The sequence below is a fragment of the Macrobrachium rosenbergii genome, chromosome 34, assembly GCF_040412425.1.
Source record: "Macrobrachium rosenbergii isolate ZJJX-2024 chromosome 34, ASM4041242v1, whole genome shotgun sequence".
Lineage (NCBI taxonomy): Eukaryota > Metazoa > Arthropoda > Malacostraca > Decapoda > Palaemonidae > Macrobrachium > Macrobrachium rosenbergii.
The window spans coordinates 5,084,050-5,101,480 of NC_089774.1; the positions used below are offsets into that span (position 1 = coordinate 5,084,050).

General features: G+C 36.0%; 1 protein-coding gene across 6 annotated transcripts in view; it reads right to left on the reverse strand.

Annotated features, from left to right (window-relative positions):
• The window catches only part of LOC136856093 (secretin receptor-like), a 269,350-nt gene extending 252,390 nt beyond the window's left edge, over positions 1 to 16,960 (reverse strand). For 4 of the 6 annotated variants that reach the window (XM_067133727.1, XM_067133723.1, XM_067133729.1 and 1 more), the window contains exon 1: positions 16,525 to 16,960. The gene's annotated coding sequence lies outside the window, so the exon portion shown is untranslated. Of the gene's footprint in view, positions 1 to 16,516 lie in introns of all 6 variants that reach the window. The other 2 variants (XM_067133726.1, XM_067133725.1) reach the window with 1 other exon arrangement.
• Between the last annotated feature and the right edge of the window lie 471 nt (positions 16,961 to 17,431).

The window sequence follows — 17,431 nt, forward strand, 5'->3', positions numbered from 1 at the left end:
CAACTTGTCCACCACTCGCCGCACGGAAAAACTTGTCAACAAAATACGATTCCGCCCTCTTGTCCTTTTCAAAACGCCGTTCCAATTAGAGATGATTTGCCAGAGCTCCTCATTTTTCTCCCATCGGCGATGAGCTGTTTGTTTGCTGGAAGCTGTGAGTTTTCCGTCATCAGCTGGGGGAAAAAACAGCGCTGGTCTAATACGTGTATCAGACTCGGGACGTTAACTGAAGTGTGGTAATTTATATATATTCTGTTAAAGTCTTGCTGAACGTTTGCTGTTGTGGAAGTATAAATTATACGTTATATATATTTTTTGTATGTATATTACTAGCACACAATTATTTATGTAGCAAACTTTATTTATGCATTTATATATATATATATATATATATATATATATATATATATATATATATATATATATATATATATATATATAATAAGCTGATATAACAAGCTGGAAGCAAGCAGCAAGCAGTTAGCTTGCTCGGATAATTCCTTGGGTGCAGTGGCACTCAGATTCCAACTTCTTTTATGACTTGTATGGCCTAGTGGGCAGCACCCTTGTTTTTCAATTGAAAGACCTGGGTTCGATCCTGATGTGAGTCAAGAATTGGTTTCTGTTCCACAAGTGATTGTGTGTTAATTATTGCTATACATATATATATATATATGTGTGTGTATGTATAAATATATATACATCTGTTCATGTATGTGTATACATAACATATATACATATATTATATACATGTGTATATATAAGAAATAACGAATATTTAGACATTAACAACTGCAAAATTTGAGTAGGTTTAACACACAATAAAAGTGAACACGTTTCAGTTAACATACCAAGTTTGATACGCGTATTAAAGTTGAGTATTTTTCTCCTTTTTTTCTATTTAATGATGAGAAACTCATCTCAGGCCAACAAGCATCTCACCACAAGCGGAATAATAAACAGCTTTCGAAAATCAACTGTAATTGGAACGACATGCTGAAAAAGTTACGTTTCGGCTTTTTGCGTGCTTTCATGTTCTTTCGTATCTGTTGAGAGAGAGAGAGAGAGAGAGAGAGAGAGAGAGAGAGAGAGAGAGAGAGAGAGAGAGAGAGAGAGAGAGAGAGGATTTCCTACTTTGACAGGTAATGTGAGGTGTAGGTGCCGTGTGGCATTTTGCATATTTTCACATTATTTCGTATCGAAAAAGAGAGAGAGAGAGAGAGAGAGAGAGAGAGAGAGAGAGAGAGAGAGAGAGAGAGTATAATTTTTTGAGAGGATCTAATTGTTGATTGTTTCCACTGACAGACGGTGGATTATGTATCTGAGACCTTCCCCTGTTTAATTAAGACGGGATGAGATGGTGTACATTTCCACGGAGCATTCATCTCTCTCTCTCTCTCTCTCTCTCTCTCTCTCTCTCTCTCTCTCTCTCTCTCTCTCCACTATCGGCGACGACCCGCATCCGTTAAATACCTACCGATGGGCCCAACCGTTATAATCTGTGAAATTTTTCTCCATAATTGCCGTTTCCCAGATTCCTGTTTTAATCTTCAATCTTTTATGTTACTTGCCTATACACACACACACACATATATAAATATATATTGGAGGTACATTATTAAACTAGTATAGCCCTGAAGAAAGCCATAACTTAACTGTTGAAACAGCTGTTTTCTTTATCAAGCAATTAAAGCAAAATTACAGTCATTTTCACCTTGTTCTTTCAAAGTTTATATATATATATATATATATATATATATATATATATATATATATATATATATATATATATATATATATATATATATATATATATATATATTATATAAATATATTGTAAAAGAAAAAGGCTGCAGCTAGTGTCCGAAGGGACACTGCAAAGAGTCTTCAGTAATGCCTACAGTGAACTTCCTTAGTTTACTTCTATAGATTGCAACTCCGGATTCTAACCGTCTACGAGTTTTGGTTCAAACGTGGTGTGAACTAAATCGTTATCTTCCGAATTACTCCATTTGTGTTATATTGTACATAATGATTCACTTGCAAATGAATTGTTGCATATTTCATCTGTTGTCATTTGATAAAAAATGTCATCTTAATCTAGCAGAAAAACCCAACAAAATAGCGGAAAGTGCTAAAAAGTCTACAGTGCTAAAGAGCTGAAAATGCTAGAACGCTGAGAATGCTAAAAAGCGGAAAGTGCTAAAAAGCTTAAAATGCTGAAGAGCTGAAAATGCTAGAAATCTTAAAATGCTAAAAAGCTTAAAATGCTGAAGAGCTGAAAATGCTAGAAAGCTGAAAATGCTAAAAAGCGGAAAGTGCTAAAAAGCTTAAAATGCTGAAGAGCTGAAAATGCTACAAATCTTAAAATGCTAAAAAGCTTAAAATGCTAAAGAGCTGAAAATGTTAATTTTGATAAGCCATTTAAATATTAAGTATTACGTGTAGTACTAATATAGATATTATCCGTGACCGAAGTAGCGGGCAGTTTGTTGTCTCCCCTACCCTCCCGATCCCCTACTTACCTCGCACCCACCCGGGGTGGACAAACAGGTTTGCATGAGGAGGGTGGATGTGTCATGTCTCCCCTACCATCCCAATCCCCACCTACTCCGCCCCACCCGGGGCGGACAAACGAGAAAGACCCACTCGGATTTTATTACTATAGAAGATTATTATTATTATTATTATTATTATTATTATTATTATTATTATTATTATTATTATTATTATTATTATTATTATTAATCACAAGCCCACAAAGGGGCCACTGGGGTCAAAGAATACTGTATTCCTTTGAAAAATTTAAGCAATTCAGAAAGAATAATGTATTAGTAAAGAGAAACACAAGGATAAATTGATAAATTAATAGAGATAAAAATATGCATAAATTAGTAAAATACAATGTGAATTATTTTAGGTCAGTGATGAAAGAAAGCTGACTGCCTCTGAATAAATAAACACTTGTTGTTTTAACCATCAAAACACAACAAGATTCACAAAGCTTGCTTAATAGCACGCATCATGTACCTAGAGAGAAGGGACTCAAAATAAATCTTAGGAAAAACAAAAATAATGAGGACAGGGTATCCACGCAAAGATAAGAGATGCAGCAAAGATTAACGAGGTTAAATATTTCAAACATTCGGGAACAATGACATCCAGTCCAGGTTCCTTGAGTTGGAATTTACTCAGTGACTAAACAGTACAAATCAATCAATGGGCCTGCTGAATAAGATTTAGAAATAAAATAGATTGAAGTTCCATACGAAAGCAACGTAATACCAGAAAGGTAGGGAAGCCAAGACCTAGATGGATGGGAAGTGTTAGAAGGAGGCTGGAGATGAGTGGAGATTCGTGGAAGATAAAGCACGATATATATATATATATATATATATATATATATATATATATATATATATATATATATATATATATATATATATATATATATATATATATATACTTGTATGTGGAAATAGTGAATGTATGAGCACGTTTCACAGAAATAAATTTCTGACTCACATCGGGAACGAACCTCGGTCTCCCGAGTGGCAGGCCCATGCGGTACCAACTGACCTACCATATATATATATATATACATATATATATATACATATATATACTGTATATATACTGTATATATATATACATATTATATATAATAACATTTTCGCTACTAAACAAATCCAGATGTATCACACAAGCAAATGAAAGCAGAAACTGTAGCATTTCCAATGTACACTGATTGGAGTGGCAAGCAAAGCTTTCCCGAAATTACCTGCCCCATCACAGACTAAAAAACGGAAGCACAAAACAAAACCCTGTACATTAAGATGTTAAAAACTTAAAACGTGCCATTTCCAGATGCAATGAAAAGGATTAAATGAAGGAACTTCCTAAAACGCATGAAAATGTGATCTGAAAGCATATTCTGTCACCACTGAAAGCATAAAATTTGATAAGCTGCCTATTATTCCGCAGTCTTGGTCTTATCTTGATTGGTGTACTACGCAGTGCGTGTTTTATTTTTCTGTGAAAGAAAACTATTGTGCCAGCTTTGTCCGTCCGCGCTTTTTCTGTCCACCATCAGATCTTAAAAACCACTGAGGCTAAAAGGCTGCAAATTGGCTGCAAAAGCGGTTCATACAGCATTATACCGTTACCACCGAAAAATAGACCTATTTTTGGTGGCCTTGATTATACGCTGTAGCGGCTGTACAGAAAACTCGATTGCGCCCAAGAAACTTTGGGGATTGTTTACTTATATTTTGTGGTGCTTTCTGAATATTCTTCTGTTTTAAGTAATTACATCCATGTTTATTTAATCTACGTATCAATACGCATTACAGGGAGAATAATTCTACTTGAATTGCCATGTTATTCAATAGAATAGAATAGGATATTGGATTTAGGCCAAAGCCAAGCGTTGGGACCTATGAGGTCATTCAGCGCTGAAAGGCAAACTGAGAGTAGGGAAGTTTGAAAGGTGTCACGGGAGGAACACCTCGCTGTTGCACTATGAATCAATTGTTAGAAGAAGAAGGTGGAAAGTAAAGTAGAAGAAAGAAATGAAAGGGGCCTCAGCTAGGGACCTAAGGGACGCCGCAAAGAACTCTAAGTGATGCCTACCGTGCGCCGCATGAGTTGTACTAACGGCGCTATTCCCTAGGGTTCCACGTTACTGAGGCAAGATCTATGCTCTAAAATACCCCCAATGCGCTTTCCACTTATATCTATACAATTTCCAAACTGCTTTTTTCTTAGTCATTATTCACGTACCCATGAATATTAATTCTCATTTCACTGGAATTTCTGTATTTTCCGTAAGTACTTTTACACTTTCCATCACGCTCTCCTCGCATTTGTGTCTCGGAAGTGCGTATTCAGCTGACATTATGTTTTCCCAACAGATGTCTTCACGCCATTAACACGATCCTAAAAGCCTGCCCCATTTTCCTCAGGTAAGGTGTTCCATTACGCGAATTCTTCGCGGTTTTAGCTGCGTCGCGTAGCTAGATATTTATAACGCAAAGTGTCTCGCAAACGATGGTCTATACTGGCTCCAGTTGAAAACAATGTCCTTAAATTCTGCAAGTAGAATGTTGCATTGCAATTATCTTTTTTTCACTGTTCGTCTCTGTCACGTTAGAAGGGATGGCAGTTCTCGACAATGTCTTGCAAATGATGGGTCTATATTGCTTTCAGTTTAAAAAAATGTCCTTAAATTCTGCAAGGAGAATGTTACATTTCAATTATATTATTTCCACCATTCGTCTTTATCCCATGAGGGGAAGATGGCTCTCGACAATCCTTCTAGAGTGAAGCTGCTAGCTCATGCTGTACCTCATCCTGGCTGCGACCAGCCACTGTTAATTCACTACCAGGTGGTAACTCAGTGCCCAACTCAACGCACGCACTAAGGAATTTAATAGAACATGCCCAATTTGTTACAGCAATTTGGGAATCGTACCAGGGAATTCTCAATGAGATGAACGTCCTACCCACCTGACCATGATATGTAAACAATGTATATTAACATATGTGTGTGTGTGTGTTTGTGTGTGGACTGGTGACTGTGTGTGCTTTTAAGTCCCTTTTCTTCAATGTCCTAGCTAATGTACTACTTTAACTTCTCAAACAACGCTGTCATTATTTTTCAGTGAAATTCTGTTCTGCAGACTGTTGCTTAGCAAGTTAATGGCATTCCAGGCTTGACCAATGTACGTATGTGTTCATAAAAATAATGGCATGCTTGTAGAATTCCTGTTTGTGCTTATGGGATTAACAGTCCCACCCCAAATCTCAGTGCTTTAGAAGTTTGCAAGACCACAGGAGACTGGTATGAGCAACAAAAGTGCCTCAATGTGACCCATGAACCAATAGTGAGTGAATGCATCCCTTCCTTTTGTCTATTCTTCTCGCCTGGGCTAACAAAAAGGGCATCAGGCCACCATAAACACTCCAAACTTCCTCCCAATCTTCGTCAAACACTGATGTTTTTTATTTATTCAAATGGATTTCCTATTCTGCAGACTTTTGTTTACAAAGCCAACAGCTCTTTAGGTTTGATCCATGTAAGTGTGTTCATCAAAATAATAATTATGGTTATATATTTCCTGTTTTTATTTACAGAACTAGCATCCCCATCACAAAACTCAGTGCTTCAGAATCTCACAAGACCACAGGAGACTGGTCTGAGCAGCAAAAGTTCCTCGATGTGACCCATGAACCAACAGTGAGGGAATGTAACACTTCCTTTGATCTATTCTTTGGGCCTGAGCTACAAAAAGAGCATTAAGCTCCTCACAAACACTCCAAACTTCCTCCCAGTCTTCTGCAAACACACTGCCGCCTTCTTTCCATCAAAAATCCTCTGACTGACTGACTGACTCACTGGCCTTTGCTCTTTAAAAAGGGGGAGTTTGTTTCACCCATAAAAATGTTTTTTTTGGGGGGGCGCAGAAGGGGTGAGGGGTGGGCCAATTAGTCAACGAATGTTTATTGAAACGTTAAGGCGTTTATTAACAGGTATTTTCATTGTGTAGCCAAGGCACTGCTGTGAATATTAATGATTTGCTTGAAAGAAATAGAATTTATTCTGTTTATTGCATTATTTACCTATTAACTTTAAAAGTTAATTATCTCTTTATTATTATTATTATTATTATTATTATTATTATTATTATTATTATTATTATTATTATTCAAAAGTACAGTCTTGCTTGTACATCCAAACATGAGGTTTCTAAGCAAATATTGCATAATAATAATAATAATAATAATAATAATAATAATAATAATAATAATAATAATAAATCATTATCATTTGAATATTCACATAGGCCTATTCTTATAAAAAAAGGAAAACAGAGAGAAGAAAATAATGAGTAAATAAAGACAAATTAACAAAAAGAAACGAATGTGGGAGACACCACAAGGCTTAGAATACAGTTCAAGCAAAATTCAACAGATGTCGCTACCAAACAGCTGAAAATATTGCGTTGTTTGATGTTTACAAACGAATTTGCATGTCTAATCATTATTACGCTTCCTCGTCGGGTGAGAAGCGGAAAAAACCTATCCCAAAAGGGATACAGTGGTTATGACACTTGCATTAGTGGCGAGAGGCCCAGGAATCGATTTCCAGGCGAGGGCAAAGTGATATGGCTATTTCCGTTAAAGCAAGTTGTCCCTAAGCATTTATATATGTACCTGGTGGTCAGTAGTCTGTGAAAGGCTGCAGCAAGGGTGAAAATGGGTATGGGGTCAGCAACGCCATTTCCTAACACATTCTTATCATTTCAAAAATAGCCGTAAAACCATAAATCCGGTATTCAAATTAACTAGGAAATAACTTACACCCATTGGAATCAGAATACAAAATTTAGGCCAAATGCCAAGCCCTGGGACCTATGAGGTCATTCAGCGCTGAAAACTTGAAATAGTTGCTAGGAGAGAGAGGAAAGTAAGGTGGAAGGAAGAGAATATAAACGGAGGTACAGTACAAGGAATGAAAGAGTTTGAAGATGGGCCGGAAGGACGCTGCAAGGAACCTTAAGTAATGCCTACAGTGCACCGCGTGAGGTAGAGTGACGGGACTAAAAATTATACCTTTATGAGTTATCAGTAGGGTAACAGTGACCATAACCACTCGGCCATCAAGTCCGAAATAAGCTGATGTTGATTCTGCTGTACAAAGTCCTGTAGAATTCAGGTTTTGTACTTGTAATTGAAAACTAGGGGTACAGCACTGTACATGCATCTATCAGTTTCATGCATGATATTTTTATGCTCCAAATATTAACACACAAATAACCCACTGATACCGAATTCACATCACCTTGGGAATAACTCATACCATGACTGAATTACATTTATGATAATTCCTTCTGCCCTGACCAGGATTCGAATCTATGCCTGTCCGGTTTGGGAGTATGTAATGATGACCGAAAATGAAACCTCAAAAGACGAGAAAGTTCATTCTGACTCTGCTATACAGATTCCAATACAAACTGCTTTGAAATGTTAGGCCATGAATACCACATTATTTCAACATTCATTTCGTCTTGGTGGAGCTGAAATTGATTGCGATCTTAAGTACAGTATGCATACTACATACATACATATATCTATATATACGAGTATAAGTATGTGTGTATATACATACCCACATAAATTTTTATCACATATACCGTGACCTTTTTATATTCACAAACACTAAGCTACAAATATCGTAATTCATTCAATTTCGGGAAGATCTTTTATCAATTATACTGTAATTCCCCTTCGGTGATATTCCCGAGGCAGAGGGAATTGGATATTGAAAGATATTTGTACCTTAATTTTGTGAATATATATATATACAAATATATATACATAACTATATGCAGTATATATGTTTGAGTGTATATATATATATATATATATATATATATATATATATATATATATATATATATATATATATATATATATATATATATATATATATATATATATATATATATATATATGATACCGGACGATGAGGACAGTTAGTCCTAGAAAGCTTGTAACTTTTCTTGAATAAATATCTCCGCTAGATACCATCCAGTTTAAATGTGATCCTGTTACTAATTGTATCAATGCACGGAACAATTGTGTAAGTGATAAAGTTAATAAATAAATAAATATATTATATAAATACGAGTATATGCATATCTTCCCACAATAAGCGTGCAGCCCTAAACAAAACTCCAGATACTCCAAGATCAGAACCTCCCAGGTGAAATCAATGGCCGGTGTGTGTGTGTGTGTGTGTGTGTGTGTGTGTGTGTGTGTGTGTGTGTGTGTGTGTGTGTGTCTGACTTCGGGGAAAAAAATAACGAAGTAAAATGGCACGATACAGACAGCAACGATTATCTGCTTTTACCAATCTGAGCTTGGGGAGTTTTCACCCACTCGCTCTCTTTGGGGACTTGAAAGGTTTTTGTATCGAAATGTCATTAAGGAGGAGACAATAACAAATGGGGGAAGGTTGAAGCGACAGATTGGTAAATAGGTTATGTACGTACATTAACAGTAGCTTTGTCAGAATGCATAACACATACACACATACGTACATATATTTATATATGAAATTTTTTATCACGCCGTGATTTATATACAGTCATTAAGCTACGAATGTCGCTTAATATCAAATTCACGCTACTTCGGGAATATCCCCGATGGGGAATTATCATCGAAGGGGAATTTATATGTGATAAATGGACTGGTACTGCCGAGCCTCAGTCCATTTGTCACTTATAAATTCCCCTTCGGTGATAATTCCCCATCACGGATATTCCCGAGGTAGCGTGAATTTGATATTAACCAACATTTCAAACTTAATGATTATTATATATATATATATATATATATATATATATATATATATATATATATATATATATATATCTATATATGCATATATACATATATATATATGCCCGAAATATATGTTTGCAACGCTCAAATAGTGTTTTATGGGCCTTTTTATCTTCATATTATACTGTGGTATTACAGTAAAAGACATTCATATATATATATACACTTTATCACTTTCGGGAAGACCAGAGTTCGAATCCCCGGCAAGGCGAACAACTCTGGGCACTTGGTTTTAAATGACTCAGAGCGTCTGTTGACCTCAGCTGTGAGTCATTACGGTGTAGTTGTCGACTGTGGTTGGTCGCCATTAGCGTGGGGAAGTGAATGAGGTACCACCTTCATTCCAAAATACGTAAGGAAAACGGGAAATGTAACAACTTCTGAAGCTACAAGTACAAATGCATCAGACGTTATGCTTCCTGTGATTATGCTGTAAACTTTTTCTTTATTTTTTAAAATGGATATTTTATAGAAGAGCCCGAGCAGGGCACTCGACCTTCCTAAATAAAGGTCAGCCATTTATATATATATATATATATATATATATATATATATATATATATATATATATATATATATATAAGTTTATAAGGACTAAAGTTGCCAAACTTTTAAGCATGTCAGAACACAAACAATTCTATTAAGTTTCAAAAACGAAGTCGAACTGGGTTCAAAAACGTCAGAACACAAACAACTCAAATAAGTTTCAAAAACTAAATAGAACTGAATTCAAAAACGTTTGTAAGAGTGCATCACCACCGTAGAGCGTTCAACCAGCCCTCATAGATACTGTGCAAAGTTGGGAACCCAAGAGTCAACCAGTTTGGTAAGTCCTTCATTCTATTCGCTTCCGGAATGTGGAATTCTATTCATTCGTCTGTGTTTTCTCAGTCATTCCAATGACCACTTTTCCTGGTAAGCCGACCTTTCCTTAGAAAGTCGAGTGCCCTGCTCGGGCTCTCTTATAAAATATCTATTTTAAAAGTAAAGAAAAAGTTTACTGCATAATTACAGAAATGCATAACGTCTGATGAAATTTGTATTTGTAGCTCCAGAAGGTGTTGCATTTCCCGTTTTCCTTTCGTATTTTGGAATGAAGCTGCTACCTCACTCAGTTCCCTGCCCTAATGGCGACCAACCACAGTCGACAACTACACAGGAATAACTCACAGCCGAGGGCAACAGACGCTCTGGGTCATACAAAAGTAAGTGCCCAAAGCTCTTCGCCTTGCCTGGGAATCGAACTCTGGTCTTCCCGCTGGTGAGAAAGAGTATCATGAAAACTTTTGACCATGTTCAATAATTGCTTTCTGATATAAAACACGAAATCCATCGCAAGATCATTACTACTATCAACGCATACGTCAGTATAAAAATATATAAGCTGACAAATAAGACTCTCAAACAAAAACAATAATAATAATAATAATAATAATAATAATAATAATAATAATAATAATAATTGCTGAAGACTACAATTACTTATATAAATAACACAAGCAAAGGCATCGCTTAACATAAAGAATATAGCCATAAGAGGTTCCAAACACGAAGAAACCTTCCACTAACTTGTTACTGATCAATGTTTGATGTACCATCGATTAGTAAGATCCAGTGACATTTGCGTATAGGAAAGGAACTCACAGTCTTCTACAGGGTGGTTCAGAATCACTGAGAGAGAGAGAGAGAGAGAGAGAGAGAGAGAGAGAGAGAGAGAGAGAGAGAGAGAGAGAGAGAGAGTGTTATATAAGGTTTAATAGACATGGGGTGAGGATTATATCAAGCTGTCACGTTGTAGAGAGAGAGAAAGAGAGGGAGAGAGGGTCTTAGGAATGGTTTTACAATGATGGAGTGATTAAATTAAGATGTCACGTTGCACATTTTGAGAGAGAGAGAGAGAGAGAGAGAGAGAGAGAGAGAGAGAGAGAGAGAGAGAGAGGTGGGGGTGATTTATAGTCTAAATGCCTCTGCATTATAAACATAATTTTAACTTGATCACTTTTATTTTGGAGGAATACAACACTTACGAAAATAACTGCAAAGGAGAGAGAGAGAGAGAGAGAGAGAGAGAGAATGGTTTCAGAATGATGGAATGATGATTAAATTAAGAAGTCAAGTTGTGCATTTTGAGAGAGAGAGAGAGAGAGAGTTTAAATTGTCATTTTGACGCAGTACTGATCATTCACGTCTGATATTCTCTCTCTCTCTCTCTCTCTCTCTCTCTCTCTCTCTCTCTCTCTCTCTCGTCTCTCCCAATTTGCCACCCACGACTGTCGCCTAACAGCCGAGCACATTCATGACTACTTAGATCAACAGGGGCATTATCAAGGCAACGTGCCCACGCTGTTTTCTTCTTCTTCGCCCTGGAAGACAAGCATCCTACCAATTCAGTACAACGAGTCAAAGAAAGTGAAATACCCATCAAATGGTCCCCACCCCACTCCCCGGGGAATGAAGACAACCCCGTAGAGGCCCTCCCCCCCCGGGTGGGAATCGGCCGTTATTTGAGATGGTTATTGGCAGCAATGCCGTCAGGCCTGACTTTGGAATTGGAGGAGGCGAGGTGCCAAATTGTAGACTCAAATTGCGACGTGTATTGGGCACTCTGAAATGGCCCCTGGCATCCCGACTTGGGTCGTCCAATAGGATATCCAAGAACGAGTTCACCTTTTCAAAATACGAGCGCTCGTTGATCGCTGGTGTTTGAAATCCTGCGAGAGAGAGAGAGAGAAAGAGAGAGAGAAAGAGAGAGAGAATTCCATGGGTTTTAAGGTCGTGAGTGGATTGACGAGAGAGAGAGAGAGAGAGAGAGAGAGAGAGAGAGAGAGAGAGAGAGAGAGAGAGAGAGAGAGAGAGAGAGAGTTCCATGAGGTTTAAGGTCCTGAATGGAGGGGGAGAGAGAGTGAGTTTCATAAAGTTTAAGGTGGTGAGTGGAATGAGAGAGAGAGAGAGAGAGAGAGAGAGAGAGAGAGAGAGAGAGAGAGAGAGTTCAATCTTTGCATGATGAGGTTATATCATATAACACATCACTACTAATACAATAATTATCACAAATCTAAACAAAGATTCGTACGATACAAGCTGTACGAGTCCATCAAAATACAGTGTTAAAAAAAAAGATATAAAAAAGAGAAACAACAAACAAACACTGATAAACCAGCAAACAAAAACAAACTGAGTAACGCACAAAACAGAGACACGACGCAGACGGACTAAGAAGTCAAGAGGCCCACATCTGAAAAAGTTTGACAGCCTCTCTTCTTAACGTGAATCACTGGATGAGAGACCATCCTTTATTTTTCTCAATTAAAGGAGACAGAGAGAAAGTTGCTGACATGACAAAGGAGGCGTTGTGCAACAGAGAAATCATTCAGTGTTGCGACAGAAAAATCATTTAATACCTTTGGCTGAAGCAGTGTTGTAGTCAGTGGTGTAAATAGGGATTACTGTTCTCACTGCTACACTCTGGCACTGTACCTACTACAGCAATATCTACTTATCGTTTTCCTTATTTACTCATAACACTTAAGAATATCCACTTATCATTTGCTTTACTAACTTGTATCACTTACAATTTGCTTCACTTATAAATATCCACTTTACCATTTGCTTTACTTATTGTGTCTATTTATCATCTGCTTTGCTTATTCACTTATCATAAGCTTTAGTTGCTCTTATTACTTATTTGCTTTACTTACTTGTACCCAATTATCACTGGTTTTTTACATGTATCCAGTCATTCGTTTTACTTAAATGAATAAATTCATTTCCATCTACTTATCATTTGCTTTACTAACACATATCCACTTATCACTGTTTTCATTTACAAGTGTCCAGCTATTTGCTTTGCTCAAAAATATCTACTTATTTCCATTTCCTTGCCATTTGCTTCATTTATTTGTTTCTACTTATTTACCTGCCATATTTACTCCTGCTTATCATTTTCCATACTTAATCGGGTCCCCTTATCATGTTTTATTATTATTCCAGTTTCGTTTCATCCTTTAGATCCTTGTATTTCATCTATATTTTCTGGATCTCTTTATTTTGCTGTCCAACCGCTCCAACTCACTCTTGTCACTGTCTTGGGCACTGAATGGTCGATAGTGCCCCAGTGCTTTGGCTTGACAGCCTAAATTTCTTAAAATCAATCAGATCAATCATTCACTTGCTCATTCTTACTTGTGTCCACTTACAATATGCTCTATTTACAAGAATCCACTTAATATTCACTCTACTGATTTTTATCCTCTTATTTTTATTATATGGTTTGCCTAATCGAATTCACTTATTGTTATCGATTATACCTGTAAGTTATCGACTGTTATTTATAGTTTTGTAATAACCAGCTCTGTTTCTCTCCATTTCTTTGAGAATCTCTGATTGGTTTATATCAACCTGGCACCACCACAACGAAGAGTTTCGTCATAGAAGATAAATAACTGCTTAATGTAAACACATAAACAGGTAATGAAAATATCTCCCATTAAACTTTCCAGACAATAAATGCATCCATTAATTAATATTCATTAACCATATCAGGTGACATGTAAGGTACTGATATCTATTAAAAGGTTACCACAATTATAATAATAATAATAATAATAATAATAATAATAATAATAATAATAATAATAATAATAATAATAATCGGTTCACTTCCGTTTCTCCTTCCTGTGCGACCACACTTCTCTTATTTTTCCTTGCCCCAATTTTCCCCCTCTCGTTTAAGAACAAAAACACAAAAGAGACCCAGGGAACTGTAACAAGAAGGCATAGGCTAGCAGCCTCATCCCCAAGACCAAATGAAGGTGGAAGGTTAGGCATAGGCTTGACACCTCAGCCTCATTGATATATATATATATATATATATATATATATATATATATATATATATATACATATGTAATATTAAATATATATAACATATACATATAAATATATAACAGTACATATAAAGAGAGAGAGAGAGAGAGAGAGAGAGAGAGAGAGAGAGAGAGAGAGAGAGAGAGAGAGAGAGAGAGAGAAGATAATCGCCAGAAAAGAAAAAACGAAACGAACAAAGAAACAAATAAACACGGAGCCTCAGAATTCACCTCCGAATAAACATGGCTTCGATTGCCCCATTCCACTTCAATACAAAACCTTATTTTTTCCTACCTAGATTTTTTCCACCTATTTTTCCTCCTATTTTTGGAGGCCACTCATTTCGTGGTTACTTTTTGTACTATCCACAATCCCTGAATTTTATACACAATCATTTATTACCTTGATACCAGTCTTAATAGGCCTAGTTTCAAAAATACATAAACCAAAGTTATAGTTATGAAAAAATTGTCCAGAAAGACTTGACAAAATATTGACAGGCCTATTAGCCAGAAGTATAAAAATACATGAAAATATGCCCACAAAAAATCAGAAGTCAATTATCATTACCTACATAGTATCGTATTAATGACGTCACTAGGACATTGGTCATTAGTTGCGAGATTTTATAAAACATAATATATATATATATATATATATATATATATATATATATATATATATATATATATATATATATATATATATATATATATATATATATATATATATATGAGGGTGAGTAAGTTTGTGTGTTTATATGTGTGTACATATGTGTGTATATACAATATATAATCTTATGCAAAGAGGACAAGTTTTCCCCCAACAAGTACAAATACCCGTAACAGCAAATTTTAAGAATATTTCCCCATAGAGCATTAACTTACAACAGACACAATGAACCTGATGCAAGGGGCCGCGAGTCCCAACGAGGCCGGCGGGGAACCGTCAGCGCGCACGCGAACCATTCCACCAGTCTATCGATCTAACGTGATATCCAACCACCGATTAATCTGATTATAATCCGATCATTTCGGTGTTTTCAAACAGTTAATCGCCATAAATGGATTATGAAGATATACTGAATTGATCTCTAATTATTAAGCGAAAGCGACTCTGAAAATTGTAAATGTAATCACTCGCGCATTAATGAATGACAATTGGCATTATATACTAATTCGCTGAAATATGATTACATCCGATTAGCGAGGCCGTTTGCGTTAGGCGTCACCGGAGTAAGCTTTTTCCTGACACCTCTCGGAATCTTGCCTGTCTCGGTTTGGTTTTTAAGAGTCCAGAGGGCTAAACTAGGATGAAATTTAAATACAATATTAAACAACAAGTATGTGGTGCAAATATTTACAGTATGACGTGAGACGACCGTAGTAAATAAGATAGTGTGACATTATACTCTCTGAGAATTGCCTATACTGAGCCTAGGCCTAAGCATATATATATATATATATATATATATATATATATATATATATATATATATATATATTATATTGTATTATATACATATAGTTGAAACAGTTGAAAAACTATAATACCCTCTTATATATATATATATATATATATATATATATATATAGAGAGAGAGAGAGAGAGAGAGAGAGAGAGAGAGAGAGAGAGAGAGAGAGAGAGAGAGAGAGAGAGAGAGAGAGAGATTTGTAGTCCAAGTGCCTCTGCATTATAAACATAATTGTAACCTCATAACTTTTATTTTGCATCGTGGAAAAATAAATAAATAATTCCATTGCAAATATATGAACAACTTGAAGCATGCTACACTTACAAAAACAACTACAAAAAATGTATTACACGACTCATACAGAATACTGTCTAAACAAGTATACGTCAGGAGGACAGGCCTATTTATATAGTTGTAAAGAAACCCATTAGTGCTATCTAAACGCTCTGAATTTCTTATAGAAATAATTTGTTTTTATACAGTGTTAATAGGCCTGGTGGCCTACTTAGAATACTAATTATAAGCATGAAAAAAAATTGTGTACGTAATATACTGATATAATGGTGATAGGCCTAGTGCCTGAAATATAGGCCTACAATAATAAAAAAGGGATATAAATACCTTACGAAAATGTCTACAAAACATGAAAAATGAGTTAATACATATATATATACTTCCGTGATAGGCCTAGTAATCAAAATACAGGCCTACAGTAATAAAAAGGGGTAAAAATACATGAAAGTCCGTCTACAAAACCGCAAAACTTACGTACTCACCATTTACAGCTCAGGCCTACAGGTGGTTGCTTACTTGAGCCGGGCTTCTAAATTAACGCAAAACCTCCGGAGATTCTAAACAAACAAAAACGTCACCATTATTCAAAATAAAAACATCAGTTTTTATTTAAAATTAACAATAAAAACAAATCACAAGCATCGAACACTTTAGGCCTCTCCGTGCGAAAAGTTTTTTTCCCAAAAACTTTTTTTTTCCGGTTTTGTGAGTAAACATCGACACGAAAAGTAGTAAAAATAAATAAGTAAATAAATTGGGCGAGGCAGAGACACGTCACTCTTGATAAGACACAGATTGATTTTCGTTTCACATTTTGAAAACACGTTTTTAATGCGCCGGCTAGTCGGAAGCCATTAGACCGGGGGTCCGGAGGCGGGAGGTAACACGTCTTGCTCGCATGCGGTCAGGACTGACACTGAGGTCGACTCTGCTTGGAACTACCGACAATACCTTCTGAGTCCCTCCTCCCCAGGGACCATCCTCCTCCCCAATAGTATGGGTTCCCGACTCGCAGTAAAACTTGAACCAGTCAACTTTTACTAGCAAATATCAACCTATTTTATCCTTATTATATGAATTAATAATACCAGATAAGAACTGAACGATAAAATATTATGAAAAACCAAAGGGAATATCAATTCAAGATCAAATTACCAAATGCATCCACTTCTTTTACGTTATTATAGGCCTATCAGTAAAGCTGGAGCCATTCTTTACCGCCACTAGAAATGCCAACTTTCCTTATTCATTTTGCAAACTCTGAACCTATTTTAACCTTATTATATTATTTAGATAAGGACTGGAAGATAAAATATTACGAAAAACCAAAGGAAACATATGAAATTATCAACCAACCAAATGCCACCACACACGGTTAAGATATATATA